General features: G+C 34.5%; 1 protein-coding gene and 1 long non-coding RNA gene across 2 annotated transcripts in view; one reads left to right on the top strand and one right to left on the bottom strand.

Annotated features, from left to right (window-relative positions):
• The window catches only part of LOC115292082, a 42,264-nt gene extending 22,691 nt beyond the window's left edge, over positions 1-19,573 (bottom strand). Inside the window, exons 1-3 of the long non-coding RNA XR_003908789.1 lie at positions 19,517-19,573; positions 4,173-4,237; positions 968-1,028 (exon numbers count right to left, since the gene is read on the bottom strand). This is a non-coding gene — a long non-coding RNA (uncharacterized LOC115292082). The remainder of the gene's footprint in view (positions 1-967; positions 1,029-4,172; positions 4,238-19,516) is intronic.
• Positions 1-27,822, top strand: part of RSRC1 (arginine and serine rich coiled-coil 1) — a 395,751-nt gene that overhangs the window by 265,340 nt on the left and 102,589 nt on the right. The window lies entirely within an intron of this gene.

Here is a 27,822-nt window from a genome sequence, read left to right as displayed (position 1 = left end):
GGGGGGGAAAGAGGTGGAGGTGATGGAGGAGGGCACTTGTGGGGAAGAGCACTGGGTGTTGTATGCAAACTAATTTGACAATAAACTATTTTTTAAAAAGTACAAAAAAAGTCAATGCCAAATAAGTATGAAGAAGTAATCAATGAAATAAATAACTAGATTGGGAAGATTTACCTAATAATCATATTTGTTGATCTTTGTCATACATTTGCTGACTTCTTATTGAAGCTTTCTTTATTCAATAGATGTCTTTCATAAACATTAATATAATGTGATTTTTTTCTTGTGTAGGTTTATTTTCTCTCTGGTTTTAATTAAAACTAGAGATAAATTATTTTATTTTTAAGAAATTAGTTCTAGGGGACCTGGGTGGCTCAGTTGGTTGAGCGACCGACTTCAGCTCAGGTCATGATTTCACAGTTCGTGGGTTTGGGCCCCATATTAGGCTTTGTGCTGACAGCTTGCTCAAAGCCTGGAGCTTGCTTCTGATTCTGTGTCTCCTTCTCTCTCTGCCCCTCCCCCATTCATGCTCTGTCTCTCTCTCTCAATAATAAATAAATGTAAAAAAAATTGTTTTTAAACGAAAAGAAATTAGTTCTAGACATGATGACATCACTTTAAACAATGTAATGTTGGAGAACTGGTGGCTCAGTTGGTTGAACATCTGACTTCAGCTCCAGTCATGATCTCGCGGTTCATGGGTTTAGGCCCCACAGAGGGCTCTGTGCGGACAGTTCAGAGCCTGGAGTCTGTTTCAGATTCCATGTCTCCCTCTCTCGCTGCCCCTTCCCCTTGCACACTGTCTTTTTCTCTCTCTCAAGAATAAACATTAAAAAATTTTTTAAACAGTATAATCAATTATAACATATTTATAGAAAAATAGAGGGCTGGTTAAAGGTTTCATTGATTTAAAATGGCAACATAATTTGGACCTAACTATAAATGTACATATATTTTGACAACTTACCAGGCATTATGGGAGACAAAAGTAGTCTTCAATATAATCTGCCCTCGAAGTTCATGGCCATCTGTTGGAGGAACAGATATAGACAAACTATTACATAACCCAATTCTTATATAAATGATGGGGAAGAACAAATGAAACTTAGCATTAAAGGATGATGTTGCCCCGCCTTCTGTTCCTCTGTAACACCTTAGACATTTCACTGCCCCATGCAGATCCCCTACTGATCAGAAGGATCACTCTTTCATCATCAGTTGTACGTTGTCCTAAAGTTCTTGCCTCACTAGGAAAAGAAACTATCTCTGCATTACTCACATCTTTTTCTGCTGATCAGTATTCTCATTAATATGATTGGTGGGGTTTTTTAGTAAGGAAGCAAAGTAAGAACATTCTAGGCCTTGTATATTAACAACAAATAAAAATAATATCTAATACATATGTACAATTATATGTCAAGCACTCTTGCAGATATTATACACATAATCGTTTATTTAAATTTGGTAACAACCCTATAAGTGGATATTATTATCCCTGTTCTATAAATGAAGTAACAATGGCCCACAGAAATAAAGTAACATTACCAGTGTTAGACAGCCATAAACTCATGCTTTTATTTTATTTTTTTCATAAACCTGTGCTTTTAATTATTCCCTGCAATGAACAAAGACAATGTTTAATGTGCTCATTGACTTTTGATTTAACAATGGGGGAAAGGAGATAGTGTGACTTCTTTCTGGATCAGTGGTTCTCAAGCCTGTATCCTCCTAGTCTTTTTCTATGATAAATATTTTGTAGCAGCCCCTTTTCTTTCCTGAAATAAAATTTGTAGAGAATACAACTTATCTGTATATACAGTTTTTAAAAATAGTTTCTTCACTAATCTAAGGGAGATATGAAAGGAAAGTGATTTGTGATGATGTATTTTGATTTGTTTAAAATAGAGGCAAAACCATGATAGAAAACTTTATGAAGGAGTCAGTTATAACAGATGCCTATAAAAAATAAATTTTTATTTAATAATTTTAAGATCAGAATTGTTCCATATGAAAAGCATGAGAAAATGGAAGAGCAGAGTGTTCAGGTGAACATTAGTGTAAAACATTACTATTACTTTGTAAACAGTCTGATATAACAGTCTGATAGCTTCATTAGAAAAAAATGGGACATAATAGTAAAATTAGTATTATATTCAATTGTGGACAAAGCTAGAAAACTCAATTTCAAATATTCAACTAGATATTGCCAACTTTTTATTCATATTTGACATTTCTAAGGTTGTACATGTGCTTATATACATAGATATATTTTATACACATGAATGAAATAGCTATAAGTGCAGATAAGTATGTGTATTATATCATAGCAATTCAGACTCATGTATGACAATGCCCTTGGCAAGTAATCAGAAATGGTGAACAGTGGTGTTGAGTAAAACTTTCAACAAAGAAAAGTATAATATTCTTTTAGTCTGCCCAGTAGTTGCATCATGGAACAGTCAATGTGAGTTCAGCCATGTGAAAAAAGACTGTGTTACATATAATTGGATTCTAAACTCAAATAATTATAAAAAGAATTTTCATCTACATGAGTGTTGGGTAGGGCATTCAAAAGTCCTGGGGAACATGGGATGATTTTTCCTAGAGCAGTGCAGGAACTCTAGAATCCTTGACCTCTACCTATGTAGAGGCCATATGCCTCTAACACTCACTCCAACTAAAAACACCAACACATATTTTCAAAGTGCTTAGGGACAGTAACTGTGCCCTTTGAGAATCACTGTTCTAGAACTTTCTTTGGATATCTTAATCTGACCTGAGAAATATGCTTCGGCAAAGTTTCTTCAAGTAATAAATTTGAGTAATAATCTTCCTGTGCCTTAATCAAAGGAGTAACTATAAGATGGTAATTTTAGGGCCCATGGCCAGAATCAGAAAGATTTCCCTCTATTTGAACCCCTTTTATGAGGTGACAGTGGGGCAAGGGTTGTGTCAGATTAAGTGCCTCAAAGCCAAATGGAAAACACTAGACCAAAAGTCCTTCCATGGAAGAATAGTGAATTCAGAAATATAAAAGTTGAGTCCAATAAGGTGGAACCTGCCCACAGCCAGGTTTACCCTGAACAGCTGTAGGCCAAGCTGGTGGTTTTGGACCTGGCCTAAGCCTGGTCCAAATGGGAGAAGTGAATAATCAAGAAGGTTGGTATGGAGAGCAGCATGTATCCATGTTGAGGCAGTTTACATGTCACACTTTAGATAAAGATAAAAAATATCTTAAAATAACAAATCAAAATCAAATTGAAAATAAGTAACCTAATGTAATGATAGTATTAACATGTATGTATTGCTTTTTGTAGTAGCCGTCAAATTGAGTATTTATAATTTACTAGGCATTGTACTGACCACCTTACATATCATTTTTTTTATCTTACAACAATTTTATGAAATAAGTGGAACAATATTATTGTCCCCAGAGTACAGAGAAGGGCACTGAGAAGTAGAGAGGTTGATTAAAAGTCAGGCACGAATAGTATTCTTGAAAGTGATTCATCAAAGAACATGGTTCTTTCTAATTTTAATTTATTAAATTGTTTATCCTGTGTACAAGAGAAATTTATTAATGAGTGGATTTGTGTGTATTGTAGTTTTGGTATCCACCTGGTGATGTTATCTAAAAGAATAAATGCAGGTCACTGAATCTTCAAGAATACTTAATGTATATGACCCACTTTTTCTTTTGTGTGCAGTATTAGATATATTACAATAACTCTCCCAAATTAGTTACCATTATATATTTTTTTGTGTAATAGATCCATCTTTAAGGTGCAAATTAAAGTTACATATCTCCTTCTCTGGCTACATGAAAGTTAAACATCAAGGGTTGTCATTATTATATAAGGCACAAAATAGTGAATTAGTAATACTGTGAGTTTATAATATATCTCAGAGTATACTGTATGATAATATCAGCGCTGCGTTTATTTTTTAGAGCTGTTTGTTATTTATTTCCCCTTCCCTTCCCCCAAGAGAGGTTCTATCTTCCATAGTTGTTTTGTTTACTTTCGTACTCTGTAAGCAGTTACTCCTTTTATCTCTGTTCCACTTACCTTTTTGGTAGCTTGACATTACAATGAGTCATAATTGGTATTCATAAAAATGACATAGTTAGAAGAACATTTCTTATCACCTTCTGGCGGTGAGTCTTTTCTCACCTCAGACCTTGTAGCAGGGGGAAGTTCTTCATATGAGGAACCGAAAGCATCCATGTTGAAAATAACTACAAATTGCCAGGACAAAGAAAAGATTTCTTAGGCTTCACATACTCAGACTTGTACTAAACGTAAAAACATGAAGAGTTAGAATTAAGAGCCTTTCTCTGAAAGTGCTTGGCTCCTGTCTGTCTGTCTGTCTATCTATCTATCTACCTATCTACCTACCTACCTTCCTACCTACCTACCTATCTATCTAAGCTAATTAGTTATTTGCTTTTTGGAAGTAAGTATTCCCTTGCAACAGCTGACGCGGATCTCTGGGATTTTCCTGTTTATAGAAACTTAAAAGTTGGATTACTTAGGGAAGGGGAAGGTAGTAGGTGTCAGGAAAGGGAACTGACATGAGACCAGCCCTAATCCAAAGCCCTGGAGAAATGAAGTAAAATAATAGGGTGTTACTTTGACTTAGTAAAAAATTATTTTGTGGGTCAAATCAAGAGTCAATGAAGCTTTGACATTTCAAATATATCTAGTTTTAGATATTTTTCGCAGGTCAGTAGAGGCAAATGTTTTAAATTATAAATGTAAAGTAGGGACCATTTATCACATAAAGCACACCTAGAGAGAAATAAACTTTTATTAAGTCAGAATCCTGAAAAAAGTTGCTGCCTTCCTATTTTGCCAATCTAGGAAACCTTGACACTAATAGTAAGATGGTATCTACTAATTCTGTTAATTGAAACAAACTACACTGTTAACAGGTTCACTAAGATGAAGATGGGAAAAAGCTCTGTGGGGGATGACTGCACTGGCCTTGTAGAATAAAAATAATTATAATGTACTTTGCATACTTGTATATAGTATTCTACAAATTTGCACATAATGGGTTCTGATACCAATTGCTGCTTTTCCTCACTAAGGAAAGCCTTTTACTGCTGTGGTTAAGAAGATAATTTTGGTCTAGCTGTTTCCTTTTCTCTATATGTTGAAAAGTTATTTCTTTGTTAGAGTTAACCATTGTGTGTGTTATTTGGGCAGCACAAATATAGAACATTTTCATCATCACAGAAAATTCCAGTAATAATCTAGCACTAGAGTCTGTTCTTATCCATTGTGAGGGCTACCTCACCTCATGCAAAGTTGTGAAGCTTCCGTGAATACTGTGAAATGTGAGTAAGGGTGAAAATATTCAGATTTTACCTCATATGCTTCTATATTATTTGATTATTTTCCCCCATTAAGCAAGTACTATTTTTGGAATTTAAAAAATTAGTCACCTCGTCATCCTTCAAAAATGGAATAATAAGTAACAAAATATTGATAAAGGGTATCCACAATTTACTAATCTTATTCTAAATCCAATTTACGAGAAGATGCTAGAATTTACCTTTGTGAAAGTGATTGGCAAAGATGTTTCACGATTACTCTCTTGATTTTCAGAGATAGAGAATACCATCAAATAGAGAATATTTTGTCTGTTTCTACCCCTTAGTCCTACTGATAATGAAATCTGTTTTTCCAGGATATAACCATAAAACGGCTCCCTTTACCATGTCTTTCTTTGTTCATTTATTTATTTACTTATGGTTTGGAATAGGAAAGAGAAAAATCTGGGCAAAAGACAGATTGCATGAGAACTAAAATAAGTGACTAAGAAATTGCATGTCTTGAGTATTCTCTTTTACTTTCTAAACTTTTAAGGATTGATCATTTATATAGCAACTTTAAGATTAGTCTCTTTAACTGCTTTTCCTGTTAGCGAATAATTTAATAAACTTAATGAAGTATAGAGATTCCAGAAGCATCATTTCTGAATCACTTTAGATTTCTTTCAAGTGAAATAATATACTTAATATGTAAGATGTTTATGCTTAATGAATGTCTATAATAAATAGAAGGAAGGAGATCCACTGAAAACTACAAGGTAAGGTCTTTGGCCAGTTCATAGAAACAAATCACCTTGACGGGCAGTTCAAATAAGATCACGGCCTAATTTCCAATTTAATGAATGCTTTTTGAACCCTTTCGATATGTGTACATAATACGACAGGTATTAAGTATATAGAAATGAACAGTTCACACTCCCTGTCTGACTGCACTAAGTGTAATAGAAGGTGAGAGGAAAAGAAAGAGTGGGAGTAGTCTAGAAAAAGTGAATGGAGCAAGTGATGAAGGGTTGGGCTTGAAGGCTGAAAGGAACTCATTCCCCAGCAGTCTCGTTTGGGTTAGTAGAATCTACCTTGAGTAACTGTAACTACAGTTTAATTATTTCTAGGCTTCCATCATTCTCTTGACATATGCTGCCCTTAAAGTTTGACCATCCAGTTTCTTCCCAGTCAAAAAATAATCTTACCAAGACCTTTTTCTCACTCTTCTACTCTACTTATATTTGATCTATTAAAAGTAAATATTGATGTTTACTGAAACATCAGTCCTTCACCAGGTTACTTTTTGTAAACTTCGTATATCTATATTTATACTGACAATGATCTTAAGAGAAGGACATATAGGCATAGTATAATCAGTATCCAAAACTTTAAGGCAGGTAAATCTTTAAGGATTTTCTTTAAATGTTTAAATAATTGTTAAAACTGGGGCGCCTGGGTGGCTCAGTCGGTTAAGCGTCCAGCTTCCTGCTTGGGCTCAGGTCATGATCTCATAGTTCGTGGGTTCAAGCCCCGCGTCGGGCTTTATTCTGACAGCTCAGAGCCTGGAGCTGCTTCGGATTCTGTGTCTCCTCTCTCTGACCCTTCCCTGCTCATGCTGTCTCTCTCTGTCTCTCAAAAATAAATTAAAAACATTTTTAAAATTTAAAACAAATAATTGTTAACTGACAGGTGAATAAGTTCAAGGGTTGTGTTATGCATTTCCTAAATGTAAAAAAAAAAATTAGAATATTTTCTATGTAGTTAGATAGCTTTAAAATGAGTAAATTGGCATAATGGATCATTTTCTTTCTGGAAGTCATCAGTGGATTAACAAGTAATACTAGAGAAGTAGAATTATTTTTATTGTCTGTTGTTTCAGTGTAATTATTCATAGTTTTATATATTAATGAGCATTAATAGAAGCTATATTGTAGCAGTTTCTTTTTAAATTAGAACATATAAATTAAATAAAGAGCATTTGTCCTTTGCTTACCCTCATACTTCTATCAAAGGCACATGCTGTTAGGACCAATTAGTTATCATTTATGTTTTTTTCTGTTGTTCTCATTGGTTGGATCTAGATTTGCCTTTAAGCTGTGTGTGTATTATTGACATTTTCTTCAAAGACTCACACTAGAACCAGATGATAAAATGAGCTGTGCTCTCCAGCAGATACGTGTACAGTATTCAGCCGTTTGTAGGTGATTTTGCTGGGCTGTAACAAAATAAAGCCTAAAGCATCATATTAACTGTGCTGTTTATGTGGGTGCTAATACACTTTGAATAAAACCCTCAATTACTAAGTATTTTTGAGTCTTGACAAGACAGTCCCATGACGTTAATGGTATCTTTATAACCTTTTTAACTTCTTGTTTCTCCGACAGAGCTCTACAATAACAGCAATGGGTTTGCCCTTGGCAAGCAAAAACTCATTTTGAGAGGATAATAGGTATTTACTATTTAGATAGCTGGCAATAAAATTTCTCTGAATGAGATTTTCCTGAGAAACTATAGACTGATTAAATTACTTTCTTTTAATGGACTGGAAAAGCGTGTAATAATAGTTTGTTGAAGCTTTGCATCCAATGTCTTCCTTCCTTTTTTAGAGGCACAGAAGCAGTCTGGTTTTAGTGAATTATGGGGGATGGTAGAAATTATTCTTCATTTTATAGCTTATTCTTTCTTTTTTCTTTAAGGAAAAAAAGTGAGTACTTCTATGAAGATAAGGACATGAGTAGTAATATATCAGTTTACTTCAAATTTTATTTTAATCAGAAGTAAAATTTAGCAGTTGTTTTATGCCTCAAGAATTTAGTTTTTAGGAAATATACCCCAATGGAGATATAAATTTGGGGGGAAAAACCATTTTTTTCTAGTTAATATTTTTGCTTGACTTATTTGAAATAAATGAAAATCACTAAACTGTTTTCTTTATCATTTAAAGACTAAAGTTGAAATTATTCCCTTTTATAGTATTATTAATATATGTGTTTATATTTTATGAGCAGTTTAATAAGAATTTTTTAATGTTTTATAAAACTCAATATAACATTGCCTTATATAAAATGTAAGAAAGAAATTCACATTAGTTCTGATAGAAAAGAAATACATAAAATACATGTCATTATTATAACTCATGATTAAGGGGCATCTCAAAATTCCACTTAATGTTAATATTGTCAATAAATGTCAACTAAGAAAAATAATTTACCATTCTTAATTTAAAATGTGAAAACTTACATAAAATATATTTGGTAATTCATACTCTAAACATTATTCTTTAAAGACAAATCCATTATGGTCCTTGGGGATGACAGCTTGCAGAATATCTTTCAAGGCCATGAATTTTGCACAGAAGTACATCAAATTCAGTATTTTATTGGCAGTCAGAATTTCATATTTGTCACTATAATAAAATTGTGATTGAAATGGGACCTTGAGTGTCCTGTCTTATATGAAGTACTTTGAATTTGAATATCACACAGATCCTAACTTAGAGCACATTCATTTTCTCTTAAGCCTTTGGCACTGACACATCCATTGCTGGCATTGTTTTTCATTCCAACAAATCTGCGCTGTTGGCACCAATAGGTACAGGGGACACTAGTCACCATGGTAAGGAAGTGAAAAGAGAAACAATAATATTTGTCTTCCCCTTTGAATGATCTATTCCAGTTATCTACTAGAAGCTATAAACTACTTAATAATTTAAATTGCTTTTGTTGGGTCAACTATTTTGTCATTGTACTTTTTTCTGCCTTCTCAGGATTATAATAAATAAACATCAGTGAAATATTGTGAAATAATATCTTGTCTAGTCAATTTACTGAAATTTGTTTTCAGTTGGGCTGGGAAGATTTTTAGAGAAAAATTGATTACTTTAAAATGGAAACTTACCCTCTTTAATATACAGTTCTACTTTAATTCTGATAGTCCTGAGGTTACTGGTAAACCAGATTTACTGAAGTATAGCAGGGATTTAATGAATATTTGCTTTCACCTTCATCATTCATTCTTCAGTAAGACATAACGTAGGCTCCTACATTTTTTTTTAGTTCAACTTTCTTTCATTCAAATTGGGTAATGAATACCCTTGAAAAATATAAGGTGTTTTCCCTCAATGTCTTACGGCCACTTAGCACAGATTTTGTGCAGTTGTAATGGTTTTCATGAACTAAAAAAGTCATTAAAGGAAGATATTGCTGTGATTATTACTGGACTACAAATAAACTGTAACTGAATAGGAAAAACTGTAAATGCGTTTTACATAAAATGCATCAATTTAAAGCTTATTCTGATCTTTAAAAAGAGCTAGTAGATATTTTTCATGTAGAAAAATTAATTGCTATGTGTGCCTGTAAGTATTTATGAGAATAATGAATCGTTAGGTCTTTATTATTATTAAATCAAAAACTTGGGAAGTTGCTTATTTGTTTTCTGGAACCTCCATTTTCCAGTATGAATTAATGCAGTTACAATAATGTTTTTGCATTCAATAGAATACACACAAATAACGAATTTTAACTAAATATTATGCTGCAGTATTGAAGCACATCTATACACAGTTTTACATTAATCCTCATGGCCTCCAGTACTCCCCCCCCCTACTACCATTGGTGCCTTGGTGTTAACTTTATGAAATGGTAAACATTTAATACCTGAAATTCCTTTTAATATATAATTCAGGACTTGACTAACAGAATTCAGTTTCATGGCACTGTTGACGGGTGCAGGATATTATTTTTGGCATACAGTTTCTCTCTTAAACAGTTCTTACATTGAATTTTTCTTTCTTTTAAAGAGATTTTCAGTTTTAACATGAGGGAACTGGTGTCATGGGTAAGGCTTTTACATGGAAACAAAGTAGCAGATTGAAGTGGTTTCAGGGCTTTAATCCCTTGGTAAATTAGCCAGCAGGCTAGCCTTTTCATAGATGTGCTAAACAACAGGTTGATGCCATTTGGGCATTAGCAATGAGAACCACCTGAGGGAATAGGGAATGAATAAGAAGAAATGTAGAATGGGAAGAAGACATGGCTGTTAGCTTTTCCTGGGTCGGGTTGCTAGAGTAATACCCATAAATGAGTCATTGTGTCTGGAATTTTAGGTTTCCCTTTGTATGTTCTTAAATGTAAGTTATTCTTAAAACTCTCAAATTTACTTTAAAGATAACATTACATTGTATTATTATGTAATATCAAAGTGGAAATAAGTTTATAAATATTTAAATATTATATAAATTTATAAATTTTCTCCTTTTTGAAGAGAGATTTGAGGCTTTCAAATATACTTGCAGATTATTATTCTTAATCAAGTGGAAGAAAACATCTTGAAGTGTTTATGTGTAGAATTAATAGGACCTTAAACATTTAAATAATCTTGCCTATATGAAAACTATAAACAGATGTTCATAAGCTATTATAAAATTATTTTCTTAAAATGTTTTTACAGTTTTCTGAACTAATTACCTGACAGTAAAGAATTCTTTACCATATTGCACTATATGTATTGGATAATGTATTTAAACAACACCATCAATAAAGAATAGTGACCAGCCACAGACAGCAACACTTCGTGGAAAAATTATTTATTTAGACTTTAGCCAAGGAATGTAACTCCATGTAAACTGAATTTGTCTAATCTCAGGGAGAGCAAGTTAGGAAATTATTCATTTTGCATATCACCTAAAATTTCTAAGCTAATTGGTACCTTGATATTGATAACTATTAGAATAATGCAACATGAAGAAAATTGATAAAGGAGTAAAATCATTAAAATAACCTGGTACCCTATGAGGCCCTCTCTCTAGGCTTTTAATTTTTCATTTGGAAGGGGGGATTTTAAGGATCAATATGAAGATCTGTTGATAATATTATATTTAATTAGAGTAATCAAAAACCATGCTCAGAGCATGACACCTGCCAGGGAGAGCTTCAAAAAGACAGTAAGCAGCATGCATTAGAATCATCTCTTTTGCTTGTCCATGAGCACTAATCTAGCAGAAGTCCCAAATGGGGCAGCTCGTCAGCTATTTTATTGACTTTGATCTGGTTTGGGGGGCAGTTTATTTTCCCATAATGCCATTGATCAATGATTTCCTTTCAGCAGTGATGTAATTAAAGGGCTTTAGTCGGCTTCTGCTGTGTTGCCTTGAAATTTATTATTCTGGAGATTTAAAGAAGATCGATAGGGTGCAGTGGCCCCATGTTTAGACCCGAGTAGGAGGACCCTACTGAGAGTATAAGGCATACAGAAAACAAGGCTTCAGGACACAAACAAGATGTTTACCTGGGACCTTGAGCTGACCTATTCACAACAGATCCTGCATAACCAGTAGCGTTTTAGTACCTATTTTTATCACAGACTCAAAACTACTTTGTCCTTTTTGTTATTGATTTTTAGAGTTTGTTTTAAAGCAATTGAAATCAAATATTCGTGTTGTCAAAGGAAGAATTAAAATTTAAACATATTTGCCAGAAATGCAGATTTCAAATGCCTTTATCTTGAAATGGGAATAAAACATGATTAATTCTAGGAATGTGGATTTTTTAAAAGCTCACTAAGATGTATTGGAAAACGTGCCATTAATTTGTTTAATTTTATAACTAATTTAAACACATATAGTTATTTTTGTATGTGTAGAAATGTACATGCAATGACTACTATTCAGAAGTGATCAAAATATAACATTTGGGTAATGAGCTCAGAGGACCTGACCTACCACCAACTACAAATTAATAATTGCCTCACAACTTGCATTATTTGGTAATTAAGTAAAATCAATTCACAGATTCTTCTTAATACATAAACTGCATCCAGGGCTTTTTATAACTGTGTTTTAATGAAGTCAAAATAAGTTGAAAATAAAGGAGTTAGATTTAAGTTCACTGAACTACTTTCTGTGTTGCTCCATTAGTAAGTGTTCTGTTAAAAAAAATTCTTCACCATATACATTTGAAAATCCTGTGTACTTCTTTTAAATCATGTCAACATACATTAATATATTCTTGATGTTAAGAAATTCTGAAGTAATCCTCTTTAACTTCACTTAACACAATATCCTTCTGTCTTACTTGCCATATGTCATAGATCATGGAGAGGCCGAGTTTCAGAAATACAGGAGCTAGTGAAAAGAACCCTGGCAGGACCAGAGAGAACTGTCCTGAATTCTAATCCTGGTTTTGCTTCTTATTGCCCATGTATTTTTCAGAAGTTAAATAATCACTCTGCATGTCAGCTTTCCTATCTGTGAAATGAGATTGCGCCAGAGAGATCGGGGTGGTGAGGGGAGGATACATAACACCCCAAGGAGCGTTTTCACGAAAGGCATTCCATCAGATGCTCTTTGCCTATGCTGAGATGGACCTTAGATGTTTTGATCAACTGGCAAATTTTGCCAATATTAAAATTTATTCTCTTAACCTTAGGGTTAAGGAACTTTTAGTCATCAAAGTTCATGTTGAAAAGACAACTGCCTTACCTAGAAATCAGAAAGTAAACACAAATTTCTATGCTAAATTTGGCCACCATTGGCAGCCATGTTGCTCTTAATAAAGGTAATAGGCCACCTAGCCAGAGAACAGAAGTGGTAATGCAGGCATAGTATGATTTGCTATCGTGATAAACATTAATTTATTAACATTACCAAGACCATATGTCATAACTAAGAAATAAGCAGAGGTAAATAGCCATAATAAGGAAAAAATGAGCAAATGAGAGAATTTGTTTATATTTTAATTGTTGCTGATAATCATTTTGAGTAAGTTAAGATTTTTTGGCATCTTTGGAACATTTAATAAAAAATGATTTAGTAAAAACTGGTGCATTTGAGGAGTGTTTGGGTGACTCAGTCAGTTAAGCGTCCGACTTTCACTAAAGTCATGATCTCACCATTTATGAGTTCAAGCCCTGCGTCAGACTTGGTGCTGGCAACTCAGATTCTATGTCTCCTTCTCTCTCTCTGCCCCTCCCCCATTCATCTTCTGTCTCTCTCAAAAATAAATAAGCATTAAAATAAATTTTTTAATGGTGCATTTGAATTCAATATCTGCTAGCTGAGAGGAGCTAGAAGGATACAGAGAATCATAGTCCCTGTCTCATAAAACTTAGAGGCCAGAAGAAAATTGCTGTAATCAAAGGCAGAAGAAATAAACTGACAAATACAGCTACATTTGGAACTTGATAGAGGCATAGTTAAAGATGGAAAGACTTAATGTTTTTTATTTATTTTCTTTCTCTCGAAATTTATTTGCTTTATTTTTCTTCATAGCAGTCATTACTCTCTAACATATTTTATGCCTGGTTAGTGGTTCAGCATCAGCCTTCCCTACTAGAATGTAAGCTCCAGGGGTGCTTGGGTGGCTCAGTTGTTAAGCATCCAACTTGAGCTCAGGTCATGATCTCCCAGTTTGTGACTTTGAGCCCCGCATCGGGCTCTGTGCTGACTGCTGAGAGCCTGGAACTTGCTTCGGATTCTGTGCCTCCCCCTCTCTCTGCCCCTCCCCTGCTCAGGCTCTATCTCTGTCTGTGTCTCAATAATAAATAAACGTGAAGGAAGGAAGGAAGGAAGGAGGGAGGGAGGGAGGGAAGGAAGGAAGGAGGGAAGGAAGGAAAAAAGGAGGAAAGCTCTATAGGGGAAAGTATTTAAAATATTTGTTCAAGAACATACCCCACATCCTTTAGAATGACTAGCACATGGTAGGTGCTCATTAAACTTACAGGCTTTTAGGAGCTATTGTCTGGTGAAAATTAGAACCACAAAATAAGATAAAAGAGGGGAAATTAAAAATATTATTTATGTATTTGCTAATATGTAGATTATAAATTTGGTTAAGTATAGGAGAGTAAAGCCATCTAAGTAATATCATTATACAAGGTAGAGAAAGCATAGGAAAATGAACATGGCTAAGGGAGGATACATTCCATTTTGGATATAGTTTGACTATTGCAGAAAATATGAATTTTACACTATGACTATTTAGAAAATGAGTTGTCAGTGATTCCTGTTTGTGATCATTGCTAACAAAAACTCTTTAATGCTTGCACTGTATTGAGAAGCCAGGCATTAGCCGGATTAATTGTCCTCCATGTCATACACTGCTATTATCCAGTCTTAATCCACTAATAAACTCCTTCTAGTCTTCTCTAACAGATTTTAAGTGTTCCTCATGTAATGGTTCTGTGCTTGCTTTCCGCCCCTCTATATTTTCATCTAAAGTGATTTCACTTGTTCCCAGGACCTCAGATATCATCCAGGTGCAACAGTTCCTAAATTTAAACCCAACCCTCTCTCTAAACGTCAGACTTAATATAGCTAACTGCCTGTCACCTCTACTTAAATGTCAGACAGGCAAGATTGTCCTGAATTCTTTTATCTTCCTGCCATCTCTTCATCCTGCTGCTTTTTCACTGTCCCTCCCATACATCCTTCCAGTTGCTCAAAACAGCGATTGGGCAAGTTCCTCACCTGCCACATGCATTCTATAAGCACGCTCAGCAGCCTCCTAAGATACATTTCAGTCTTTCCACTAATCCCATTTTCACTGCCTTCACTCTAGGCAAGTCATCATCATTTCTTGCCTAGACCATTGCAGTAGCATTCTAATTCATCTGCCCAGTCTTGCTGCCTATAATTCATTCCTCATATAGCATCCAGAATGATCTTAAACTGGAAATTGGAATCTGTCACTCACCTACACATCCACGCACATACACACACACACTTCAATGTCTTCCATTTGCCTCTAGGATAAATTTCAGAATTCTTGGTATGACTGCAAGTCTTTCCATGATTCACGCATGCCTACTTCTTCATCTTCACCCTGGACCATTCTTTACTGAGTCTAACCACACAGGCCTGCTTTTAGTTCCTCATTTGCATTAACCTGCTTTCAGTTTCTTGGTTTACATATGTTATTCCATCTGCCTAAAATACTTACCTCCTCCCTTTCTCCCAGATTAATTTAGCCTTATTATTAAGGCTTGAGCTAATATTTTATATCTCAAGGAAGCCTTCTTGACACTAGATTTTGTCAGTGTCTCCTGAAGCACTGTGAACTTTTCCTTAATAGCAATCAGTTTTTAATTAAATATGATTTTCATGATTACTTGACCTTTCTCCCTGACTTTTGGAGAGATGGTGTCTCCTTCCTATACTAAGTCCTCAAGACCCAGCAAAGTTCCCAGCATACAGCAGGTACTCAATACATCTCTGCCTTTCTCTCTTTTTTGAATTATTCTTCTCTTTTGTATTTTCAGCTATTTGGCATTTCACAGTTCTCCTTAGGATTTTTCTCTTTAATCTTTTGCAATATAGGGAAAACTATTTAAGTTGCACAGATCACAAAATTATAAAGCATATACCCGTATTGTACTACCCAGATCAGGAAACAGCCCTTTGGCGTCACCTCAGAAGTCCTCATTTTTCCCTTGTCATAACTACCACCTTCCCCTCTATTATGGTAATCACTTTCTTGCTTTGATTTATAGTTTTGCCACCTAAATATATATTGCTAGTCACTGTAGTTAGGTTTTGCATCTTTTAAACTGGAATCATATAGTATATAAGCTCTTGGGTCTTCATTTCCTCAACATTGTTCTTAAGATCCATCTGTCTGCATGCAGTTGTAGTGTGTTGATTTTGTGCTATGTCATGTTCCATTGTATGAACAGACTGCAATTTTTTTTAACCTTTTGGCTGTTGATGGACATTCATTGTCTTCAGTTTGCACGTATATTGAACAAGGCTGCTCTGAACATTCTCGTAACAGTTGATCTCCTAGTACAATTGGATGTGATTTTCTGTAAACTCCATACCTAAGAGTGGAATTGCTCTATGTATCATAGGGTACATGAAATTTCAAATTTACTAAGCAATGTGAAACTTCCCTAAAGTAGTTATACCAGTGACTTCCCCACCCTCCATCAGTAGTGCATAAACGTTCCTATTGCTCTTCTTTCTCACCCCAAATTGGTATTGTCAGACTTTTATTTTAGCCAAACTTAAATCTTTTTACTTTAAATTTACATCTCTGATTGCCAGAAAGGTCTAGTATCTTTTCATTTGTTAGCCACTTCAATTTCTCATTTTATGGAGCATCTACCTAAATGTTTAGCCTATTTTCCTATTGTTACATGTTTTTTTTCTTACTGATTTGAAAGCACTCTTGATATATTCTAGATATGTTGTTTGATTATAATGAGTAAATATTTATGGAATGACTATAGCTCTTCTCAACCTACTTACTCCTTCCTGTTCATTCACTGGAGTATTGGATATATATTTAAGATACGGAACAATATCAGTGTTCATTCTACCTTCAGTTTTAAGCCATTGTTTGATATCTTTGTTACATGCCATTTTTATCCTAAAGATAACTCAAAATGATCTCTAAAGGTTTAAAAGAGCTCTTCCATGTTTATAAGAAAAAAAGACTTGATTTTTAACTTGCCTTAAGATATTTCAAAGGATTTTTTTCTCTATTTTCTCATCTTCATTGCTTAAAAAATACCTAGCTCATAAAAAATACTTTGAATGTTTGGTGGAAAAAAAAATACAGGGAAGGAAGAAAATAGAGAGGAAGGATAAAAATAATAATATATATGAGTCAAATGTTTTTTTACTTTTATCTGGTGATTCTTGATCCTGTTCATTTAACTGTGATGAGTTTACTAGAACCATAAAATATAATTGCTTCAAATCATCATTTCAATGCCATTATGTTTTGTTCCTTTTTTTTTTGGTTAAATTCTACTCATTCTTTAAGAATTACTTCAGGTGTCACCCTCTCTTGGAAGTATTAGTTATCTGCTGTCCATCAGACTGAGTTGGAGCTGTGTTCCTGTTCTATATTCTTTTTTTTTTAATGTTTATTTACTTTTGAGAGAAGAGAGAGACACACACACATAGTGTGAGTGGGGGAGGGGCAGAGAGAGAAGGAGATACAGAATCTGAAGCAGGTTTCAGGCTCTGAGCTGTCAACACAGAGCCCAACAAGGGGCTCGAACCCACAGACTGTAAGATCATGACCTGAGCTGATGTTGGATGCTTAGCTGATTGAGCCACCCAGGTGCCCCTTCCTATTCTGTACTTTTTGGAATATCTCTATTATATAGAACTTAAGACTACAGTGTTATAAAAGTGGATTTGCTTGTCAGCCCCTGGACTGGCTGGACTTTGTTTCTTTAGAACTTTTGTAGGTTATCTCTCTTTTCACCACCGATAATAATGCATATACTGTCTTATTTAAAAAAAAAAAAAGTTAACAGGAAGTAGGGAAGGCCTGCCCTCCTTAGCACTCTCAATACTAATAGATCATCCTTTTAAAGGGCTAAGTTAAAAGTTTAGTAATTTCCATTACTAAACTGGAAGATTAATTATATAGGAACAGTCTTACAATTGACTACTCTGACAGTTAGTTTCTAATTTTTGTTAAAAATTATCCCTTAAAAATTCTTTTTCTTTAGGCTTTCTAGTATTTGATCATGCTAAAACAATACAAGCAGATAGTGAGATTTGAGTGTTATCATTTTTTTTGCAACATACCTTCTCTAAGAGGCATTAACTTCGATCTTCATTAGAGGGGATAAAATGAATTTTTGTTGAGGTTTAACCCGTGAGAGTCCCTTGAGGACTACAAATGGATCTTCTCTGAACACATTCAGAAGTTCTGTTGGTTGTCATTCATGATTTCATTATTAGTTAAAAGTATCCTCCATAGTCTCTGTGTTTGCTCCTAGACAAATAATGACTCCTCATTGTGTTTACTTGAAGACAGTGTAAGACAGTAAAGTGGAGGAAATATTACAACTATCCCTCTTATTATCATCCTGTTTTTAAATTTATACCTCTATGACCTGGTTCCTGTTTCCAAAGAGATAGTATTTGAGAAATAGTCAAGTTTTATTTCATTCTATTAACTCGTTCTTTTTAACAAAATGATCTAGCTTGAAAGATTCTACTATATATTTGAAAACTACGTTTTTTGTGGAATATGAAGAATACTTTTCCAATCATGTATACTGCTACTTTTTGCCATTTACAAAATGTAGTTAGTGGGTTTGGTTTGGGCCTCTGGAGTCAGATTGCCTCCGTTAGCTTTGGCCTTGTCATGTCCTCTCGGGTGACTTTGGATAATCAGTGATATCCTCATGCCTCAATTTCCTCACTGGTAAAAGTTGGATTTTAGGTGGAGCATTAAATAAGCTAATACACATAAAACATTTAAAATAGTTGCTGATACATAATGACCCAGTAAATATTGACTTTCATTGTCTTATTGTTATTCATTAACAGTATTATGTGAGTTAACTGAACCAGAACTCACTATCGAAGGAGAACAAAATTATTGGTTATTTGTTATCTCAGACAGATATAATAATTTTATATCTTTGCTTCTTGGACAAGATAAAGAGCCAGGCAAAGACTACTATTTTAGGTCTATTATAACAAATTATTATAATTGGTTCATGAAAGGCTTCATTAATGTAATATTTGATTTCAAAATACATAATTAGCATAAATTTGCACTGATGAATTACTCCTAAGTTGTTTTTGCTTCATTAGATTTTTTTTAATCAGGCTTTGGTTTTAAAGTGTCATAGAATTTCAGATGTGACATATCTAGACTTTTCCTTTATTATGTCACAAAATATTCTAAATGTTCAGAATATATGGCCATATCTTTTATCCTGAAGATCACTAGGTATATATCACACACGCTTCATACCTGGTTTATTTGAGCTCTCAGATTTAATGCTTTCTTTATTTAGTTCTTTCATGCCTTTATTACATCCTATTGATATTTTATATAGAATGATTTATTTACTTTCTAGTTTCCTTTTTTTTCTCTTTTTCTTTTCTTAACTTTCTTTTTTTGTACCTAAACCATCTTGGTAATCTCAAGTTCTGTCAGTTTTTAAAAAACATGGCTCTAAATTCCTTGGCACTTCTCCCCTTAAGGAACAGGTCCATGTCCTCTCCCTTTGACCCTGGCTTTGTGACTACTTGACCATTAGAATCCAGTGAAGAGATACTTGTACCAGTTTCCACATCTAGGCCTTAAGAAACTGATATCTTCCACTTTCTGTCACTTGGGACACTTGTTCCCAGAGACCAGTCTCCACACTGTGAAGAAGCCAAAGAGCCTTGTGGAAGGGCCACAAAAAGTGTTCTGACAACTCCCACGTAATTCCTACCTGGCGGCCAGCAACAACCATCAGGCACATGACTGAGCCAGTCGTTGGAGAAATTCAGCACCCCCCCACCCCCCCACTCCACCCTCCACTGTGAAGCCGGCTTGGCCTTTGTGTTGTCCCAGTTTGTGCTGCGTGGAGCAGAGGCCAGCTGCTCCGACTGTACCTTGCCCCAAATGCAAATTCATAGGCAAAATTAATGATTGTGGTCATTTAAAGCATGAGTTTGGATTTGTGTATTTTATAACAAAGATAACTGACATATAAGGGTGAATGCTTTTTTCTTTCTTCATAATATTTTTAAGGGAGTAAATATTATTAGGAGCAGTTCTCAGAATTTAGAACTGTTTGGTATTTTCTGCATAAGAATGTCTGTTTAGAATGTCTGCATCTTAAGAATATCTATGGAAAGTGCTTAAAGGTATATGGTAACATATATAAATAAGACAGAAAAAGAATATCATCCCTTTTTTATTGTCTTTGAATGTATATATATTACTTGTACTTGAATTGAGTACAGTAACTCCAATTGTATTAACATCGTCACCATTGTTATTATTGTCTTATTTTGTATATATCAACGATGGCAAATATGGATCATTGACCCCCACTTCTTCAGGCTGCTTGTATAACCTACTGCTAGTTAATTGGGATACTTTTTCATGCTGAGTCCAGATATAACTTCAACATTCTCAACACACCACTTCCTACTATTAATATCCATGCTGTTGCAATGGACATCTGAAATGAGACCTATAGATTATAATATATAAAATATTTAAAAATTTTACATAGAGTATCACCATCAGGTGTAATTGTCTCCCCTTCCCAACTTTGCCCCCAACTCCTGAAGCAACCTTGATGCCACCATCTCTCTGCTTATCTCAAGGCATTCCTTTTATTTTTGAGAGGTCTCTGCCTCAGATACAAATTTTTTGCCTTTTCTCTTTATTTATCCTCTCCTGTAACTTTTCTATAGAAGTCAGAAGTCACTTACTGCTATGAAAAAATCACTCTGAGATTTCCCTAAGGGGACAGTATGGTAAGTGGGGAAAAAACTATTACAATTTCCTATGAAACAGTTTTTACTATGGAAAAAAAAGATGAGAGGTAAGTACATGAGCGATGAGGTTATTTGCACAGTTTTATAGCACATCTGAGAGAACAGTTAGGTGAGGGAGCTGAAACTGGTTGCAGCCATGCCGTGTCCCAAGCTCCACAGCTTACATACTTTAACTCACTTGGTCGTCAGAATACACCCACATGGAGAATATTACTCTCCAGTATTACCATGTTCTTATTTATCTGTTAATTTATTCTATAAATTATGTGAAGGATTCTATAGGAAAGCAATAAAATCTGTTAGTTTTTAAAAATCAAAAAAAAGGAAAAATATACATTAATCAGTCATGAGCAAGTAAAAAATAGAACAAAATTCATATATCAGGGCACCTGGGTGGCTCAGTCAGTTAAGCATCCAACTTTGGCTCAGGTCATTATCTCACAGTTCATGGGTTCCAGCCCTGTGTCTGGCTCTATGCAGATGGCTCAGAGCCTGGAGCCTGCTTCGGATTCTGTCTCCATCTCTCTCTCCCCCACCCCCATGCACACTCTGTCTCTCTGTCTATCAAAAATGAATAAATGTTAAAAAAAAGTTTTAATTAATTCAAGAAGAAAATTCATACATCAAAAGAGCCTATAGAGCTGCTGTCATTTGTTCTGTTTTTTTGACAACTAAAACCAAAAGCAGATTCTCAGAGACTACAAGTTTTACCACAGAGTTTTTCCTAAAAGGGAATTCTCACATGGAGCTTCATGTAGGGGATTTTCTTATTAAATGAATATTGGAAATACTCATGTTATTTCATGTGCTTTTTACTCGCTTATCATTGTCATCATCATATGTGATAGAGTGTATAATATTCCCAACATCATAATTGCAAGAAGTTAAATAACAGTTTTCATGCTCCTCTTACTTTTAATGTCCATCAACAAAAGCCATAAAAACACGATCATGCAATCTAGTTTGTTAGGAAAATATGATCCAAGAATATAGCATTGTGATGTATCTACTTGAATTTAATTAAAACCCATTCTAAATGGAGAAACAGAGAGAATGCCTGGTTTTATAATCATTCTTCCTATGTGAATATAGGCTCTTATATGAGGTGCCATTTCAGTCTTCTCTGCTCTTAAAAGGGTCTGAAGTACAAATATTACTGTATATGGTTGATTGACAGTGGATTCTTACACTGTAGAGACCAATAAACAGGTGATAGTTTGCTTTTCTTTTATGGAAACCAAGGAACTTAATGAGTCCCTTCCAGATAGTTAGGTTCTTACCTCCACAGGAAGGCGAGCCAAAAAGGGATACTTCCAAGAAAGGCCAGAGTTTTCCTCAGAAATCAATGCTGCACTCACCTCAGAAGATAACATATGAACAAAACAATTCCCAAATTTCGACAACCTTGAGCAGAGCAGAAATGTTCATATTATTTCATACTTCATCTTACTACTTTTTCATTGTAGTCCTAGGAAATTATTGGTAGTATTGCCATCAAATGTCAAATTTGAGAAAAGTAGCTTCCCTGAAAAGTGACGGAGGGTAATTTGTTCATTTGATTTAAAATTTGAGATGAAGTAAGGCACAAAGTGATACTTTTCTACCATCAAAACTATTCAGTCTCTTTTCACTTGTAAGTTTGGTTCTTACCAATTTAATCGTAATTCCAAACAAGTGATCTCATCTAGATTGATTCAAATTATGGTTTTCCCTATCTTCAAAACAGATAAAATCTAAGTTTTTAATCAAATAAACTTTATAAGAAAACATTACTGGGTCCCAATACGAAAAGGATTTAGGAGTTTGGATACTCAAGACTATTTTTCTGGCACTGAAGAACTGAAAGTAAATAAGCATTGCAGGTATCAACTAAAGTCAATACCTTGGTATTTTTCAAATGACAAAAACACGGTTTACCTTGAAAACATTTATCATGAAATTGTAAAATTTTGCTAATTAACTGATTGGTGAAAGCTCACTGTTAAATACCCAATTGAATTTGCTTTGGTCACACTTTAATGAGTGTCATTACAAATATAGTTGGATTGCCTCAGTTATATTTCCTTTTTTTTTTTTTTAAGTTTATTTTGAGAGAGAGAATGAGCAGGGGCAGGGCAGAATCTCAAGGAGGCACCACAATCAGCGCAGAGCCCAACACAGGCCTTGATCTCATGACTGCAAGATCACAACCTGAGCCAGTATCAAGAGTGGGACTCAGCTGACTGAGCCACCTGGCACCCCTGGAATGTGACCCAAACATGCACGCGCCCGCGCACACACACACATTCATTCTTCCTCATTCTCTCTTCTGCCTTCCCCTGTCACTCCCTTCCTCCCTTCTTTCCACCTCATAGGCAAGACCCTAAAAACTTCATCTTACAAAAGGTTTACAGAATTTGTTTTCCTCACCTGCCTCATACAGTATTTTGGCATGTGGTGCTTACACATGCCGCACATTCATTCAGTCCTATATTATCTCAACAAATACCATTTTCTCATATATGCCAAGCATTGTGCTAGACTGTGGGGATAAGATAAATGCAATAAGCATGTACTCTGCCCTCCATTTAGAGGGTTAAGTGGTGGCACACTCTTTTAGAATAAGGAAACGTATTTGATGGAAAGTACTGACGCTCATAAAAAGATTTAAAGTGACTTGGGTTGAGACACAGTAAATTACCCAAACAGACAAGAATCTGAGTCAGAATCCTACACCTCTACGGCAGCCTAAGGAACTATGATCATCTCTAGTTAGCAGTGTAGAAAGATTACTCTTCTGAGAGTAATAAGGTCTTGGTTCCTGGATTGGCTCTGCCACTGATTAGCTGTGTCGCTTTGAACAAGTCACTTCACATGTCTGGGCCTCAGTTTTTCTCATCTATAGAAATGAGGAAAGTGAACTAAGTCTCTAAGATCCTTTTCAAATATTCAGAGTTTATGACTATCCAAATGTACAAAACCAATATAAATGAAGTTCCTAGTTTTCCTGAAGGTATAAAATAACATATGTATAAATTAATAGTTTTACTGTGTACCTGCAGTTATCTGTCATAAAGCCTAGTAAAAACTCATTCATATAGCAACAAAAGTATAAAATAATTAAAATAAACTCCACTGGTTAATTAAAAATCCTGAGCACTTTCTATATGCAAAAAAACACTTAAATGATAGGAGACAGTCAAGGTACTACCTTTATGGAACTTACGTTATAATGGGGAAAGCAAGTAGGAGATAGTTATTTATAAATTAATAATTCAATAATTTTGATAAGTTCAATAAAAGATCAGAATAGACTAATGAGACAATATAATAGCCAAGGCTAAAAATTTCATTTTCCTCTGTTCAACAACAATTTAAAATGTACCATTTGTCTAGGATGGAGGCAGTTTTTTCTAAGGTATGAGATTTTCAGTGTTAAAACTAGGAAAAGTCCCAGGCAAGAATGCTGGTCACACTAAGATACGTGGTATATTTTCAAAACAAAGAAGACTTATACGCCTGGACCCACAGGGATAAGGTGGTTGAGAACAGCTTAAATGAAGCTAGTGTGGTAGATGAGGAGGAGATGATTCATGGCCTTATAAGCCATGTGAATTTCAGGGTTTTGCTTTTCTTCATAAGTAGAAAGCCATTGTAAGGCATGGCATGCTTAACATCCATTCTTAGAAAATCCATCTGCCTGTGGTAAAAAGAATAGATTTGGTGGTGATGGTAAACTGTTGTGGTGGTCGTAATGATGAGTTTATCACAAATCTATTTTTAGGAAGATGAGGAAAGCTATTGCAGTAATTAAAAGATGATGGTGGACTTACAGTAGTAGCAGTAAATACGGGGAGAAGTAGACAGATTAAATTATATGGTATAGTAGAGTTAGAATTGATAAAATCTTGAATTAATGAGTGTGGGAAGGTCAGGTAATGACAGAAACAGAATAATTGGCATCTGGAGAATTTAAGATAATAGAATATTCCTAAAGAAGTGTTGAGGGAAGGAAGTGGCCTTAGGCTAATGAAAAGACTACATAAGATTACCTTAAAAATATACCAGAAAGTTGACTCTTGAAATGTAGTACCATAAGAAATGAAAGAAAATATTAAGCCACATTTACTATGTCCTATCATTACGCTATAAGAAAAACATATGCTGTTTGAAGCCAGAGGAAAGAAAGAAAAGAACAAAATGCAAACAAACCAGTGTGATGATAACTATATGGCATTTAGAGCTTGACAGCTTGCATCCAAATCTGGGCTCCACCACGCTGCCTATCAACTCTGTGATTTTGGTTTGTTATTTAGCTTTATAGAAGCATGAGGTTCCTTATAGGTAATAAAGGAAAACTAAAATGACGCTAAAATTTACAAAGATAGAACAAAAATGCAAAAATAAAAGTATAGGATAATATGTACAATAAAAGTTTAAAAACCCTAATAAAAGCTATCAGGAATAAATCAACACATGACACAACTACAAATTTTTAGCTATTTGAGAAAAAACCTGCTGGCACCTTGAACTTCCAACCTCCAGAACTGTGAGAAAATAAATGCCAGTTGTTTAAGCCTCCCTCGCCCTCCACAAAGAACCTATAAAATAGATGTTAAAATGATTCAAGAGAGAAAGTAAGGAGTAGAAACCGTAATGTAAGAACAGAATAGGATGAAAAATGTATAGGCAGATTATTGGTTCCAGATTTGAAAACTCCTTTCCTTGCCCAGCAGACCTTAGCATCATGAACCACAGATGGCAGAGTCAATAGGTCATGTCACAGAATTTTCTTAAACAGAAAATTTCAAAAGATAAATTACTTAAAAAAAAAACAACTGGATTTTTGCTGTATGGTTCAGACATTATTAAATGTTTTTTGCCACCTATTTCCCAGAATAGAAGAGTTTCTGATGGTGTGTGTGTGTGTGTTTGGTTTTCATCAGAAATTGGTTTTGTTTCATGTGTATAACCGAAATCTGGAAAAGTTTGTTTTTTAATAAAGAATTTAAAAGCTTCATTCAAAAATAAAAATCATGTTGAGCAAATGGCCAAGAACAGTCAAGACAACTGTGAAGGAGAAAGAAGCAAGGATGGGAGTTATTCTATCATATGATAAGGTTCTATATCAAAGCTATAGTAATTAAAATGGTGTCATCAATGGAAAGGAGGAGAGCCTAGAAACATACAGGAGAGCTTGCTTGCTATCACATATAAGTGAGGGAGACATGGGGTTTTAAATAATAATATCGACAGAATTTATTATTTGTATGCTAATTTCAGCAAGCATAAATATAAAAAGTGAAATTTTAAAACTTCTAGAAAAAAATGGAGGTGATGAGATTGTGATCTTAGGATAAGAAAGGATTTCTTAAGTAGACAAAAGCATTTAGGCTTAATAGAAACTTGACAATTATTTTATATTTTTGTTAATTTTTTTAATCTTCATTTTTGAGAGAGAAGGAGCGTGGGGGAGGGGCAGAGAGAAAAGAAGACACAGAATCTGAAGCAGGCTCCAGGCTCAGAGCTGCCAGCACAGAGCCCAACACGGGGCTTGAACCCATGAACTGTGAAATCATGATCTGAACTGAAGTCAGATGCTTAACCAACAGAGCCACTCAAATGCCCCAAAACTGACAATTCTTAAAAAAGAAAAAAAGAAACTCCCAGTTCTTAGTACATATTTTTTAATGAAAACTTAAATCTCAAAATTACCTAGAAAACTCAAGTCTTACTTGCAATATATTTGATCCTTATTTCAATGCTACGTGATACGCATTTGGTGAATTTTACGTAGGTAAAACATTTATTTCAGCCTTAATATTAACTAGTAGTTTTAATAAGTCTATAATAAAGCTTTGCTTTATTCAATGAACTGTATAAATACAAAAATAATGTGTGCATATGAATTTAAAAATACAGTCAAATTAGACACTTCTGATAAAAGATGCAGTAAAGTCCAGCTTTGCCACGTACTGGGAGAACATGCTTGCAATGTGTACAACTGAAAAATGACTAACATCTAGACTATATAAAGTAGGCTTTCAAATCCTAGAAATCAATGAGAAAAAGAAAAACAATCTTACAATAACATAGGCTAAGGATAGAGGCATTTCTGAGGAGAGTAACTCTAGTGACCAATTTTTGAAGGGAGACTCTCTTATCTCTTCAAAAAATCAGAAATCAGAGAACTGCACACACATAAAAAAGGAGATGTCATTTCAGACCACTGGGACTGTCAAAAGCTAAGAAGTCCTATAATATTAGATGATAGCAAGAATATAGGAGATAGTTAAATGAAATATTAACATCTATTAATTTGAATTATAGTATTCTCTATATTTTAATAGGTTTGAAATATTTCATTACTTATTACATTCAATCATTCATGTGTACAGATATTATTTTTTTAAGTAATCTCTACACCCAACATGGGGCTCAAACTCACATTCCTGAGATTGAGAGTCTCATGCTCTACTGACTGAGCCAGTGGGGGGGGGCCACTTGTTACTTTTATTTTAAATAAAAATATCCAATGACTTTAGTGATGTAGAAGTCACTGAAGAGTAATTTTGGTTGAATGATAAAGTTAGAAGCTGTATTAGAAATGACTGAAGAATGAGTGGGTGCCAAAGAAGTAAGACAAAGTGATAAGTTCCTCAAAATGTGTTTTGGGTACCTGAGTGGCTCAGTCAGTTGAGTTTTCGACTGTTGGTTTGGGCTCAAGTCATGATCCCAGGTTTGTGGAATTGAGCCCCACTGAGCATGGAGCCTACTTAAGATTCTCTCTCTCTCTCTCTCTCTCTCTCTCTCTCTCTCTCTCTCTCTCTGCCCCTCTCCAGCCACACGTGTTCGCTCTCTCTCTCAAAAAAAGTATGTTTAAAGGGGAATTGGAAGGAGGCTAGAATGAAATGTCAGACCCTAGATGAATAGCTACAAACTTTGCTGAAAGACACAAATGACTTAGATAAATGAAAGCTATGCCATTAGATGGGAAAGTTCAGTATTATGAAGATTTCCATTGTCTCCAAATTAATGTATTACTTTAGCAGTTATTCACAATTCCAACTGCATTATATTGTTTATTTGTAGTTTCAGCTTTGGAGCAGTGAAATTTAACAAACAAAGATTTATCAGGTTTCCCTACTTGTTACATAATTTTAGTTAGCATAATTTTATTGGTATTATATTTTTCCAGAAAGTATAACATTAGCCATTTGCCTAGATGAATATTTTTATTATTGCTTTTTTCTATTAAAATAACATT

The sequence above is a fragment of the Suricata suricatta genome, chromosome 5 (assembly GCF_006229205.1).
Source record: "Suricata suricatta isolate VVHF042 chromosome 5, meerkat_22Aug2017_6uvM2_HiC, whole genome shotgun sequence".
Taxonomy (NCBI): domain Eukaryota; kingdom Metazoa; phylum Chordata; class Mammalia; order Carnivora; family Herpestidae; genus Suricata; species Suricata suricatta.
This window is presented reverse-complemented; position numbering and strand designations above follow the sequence as displayed.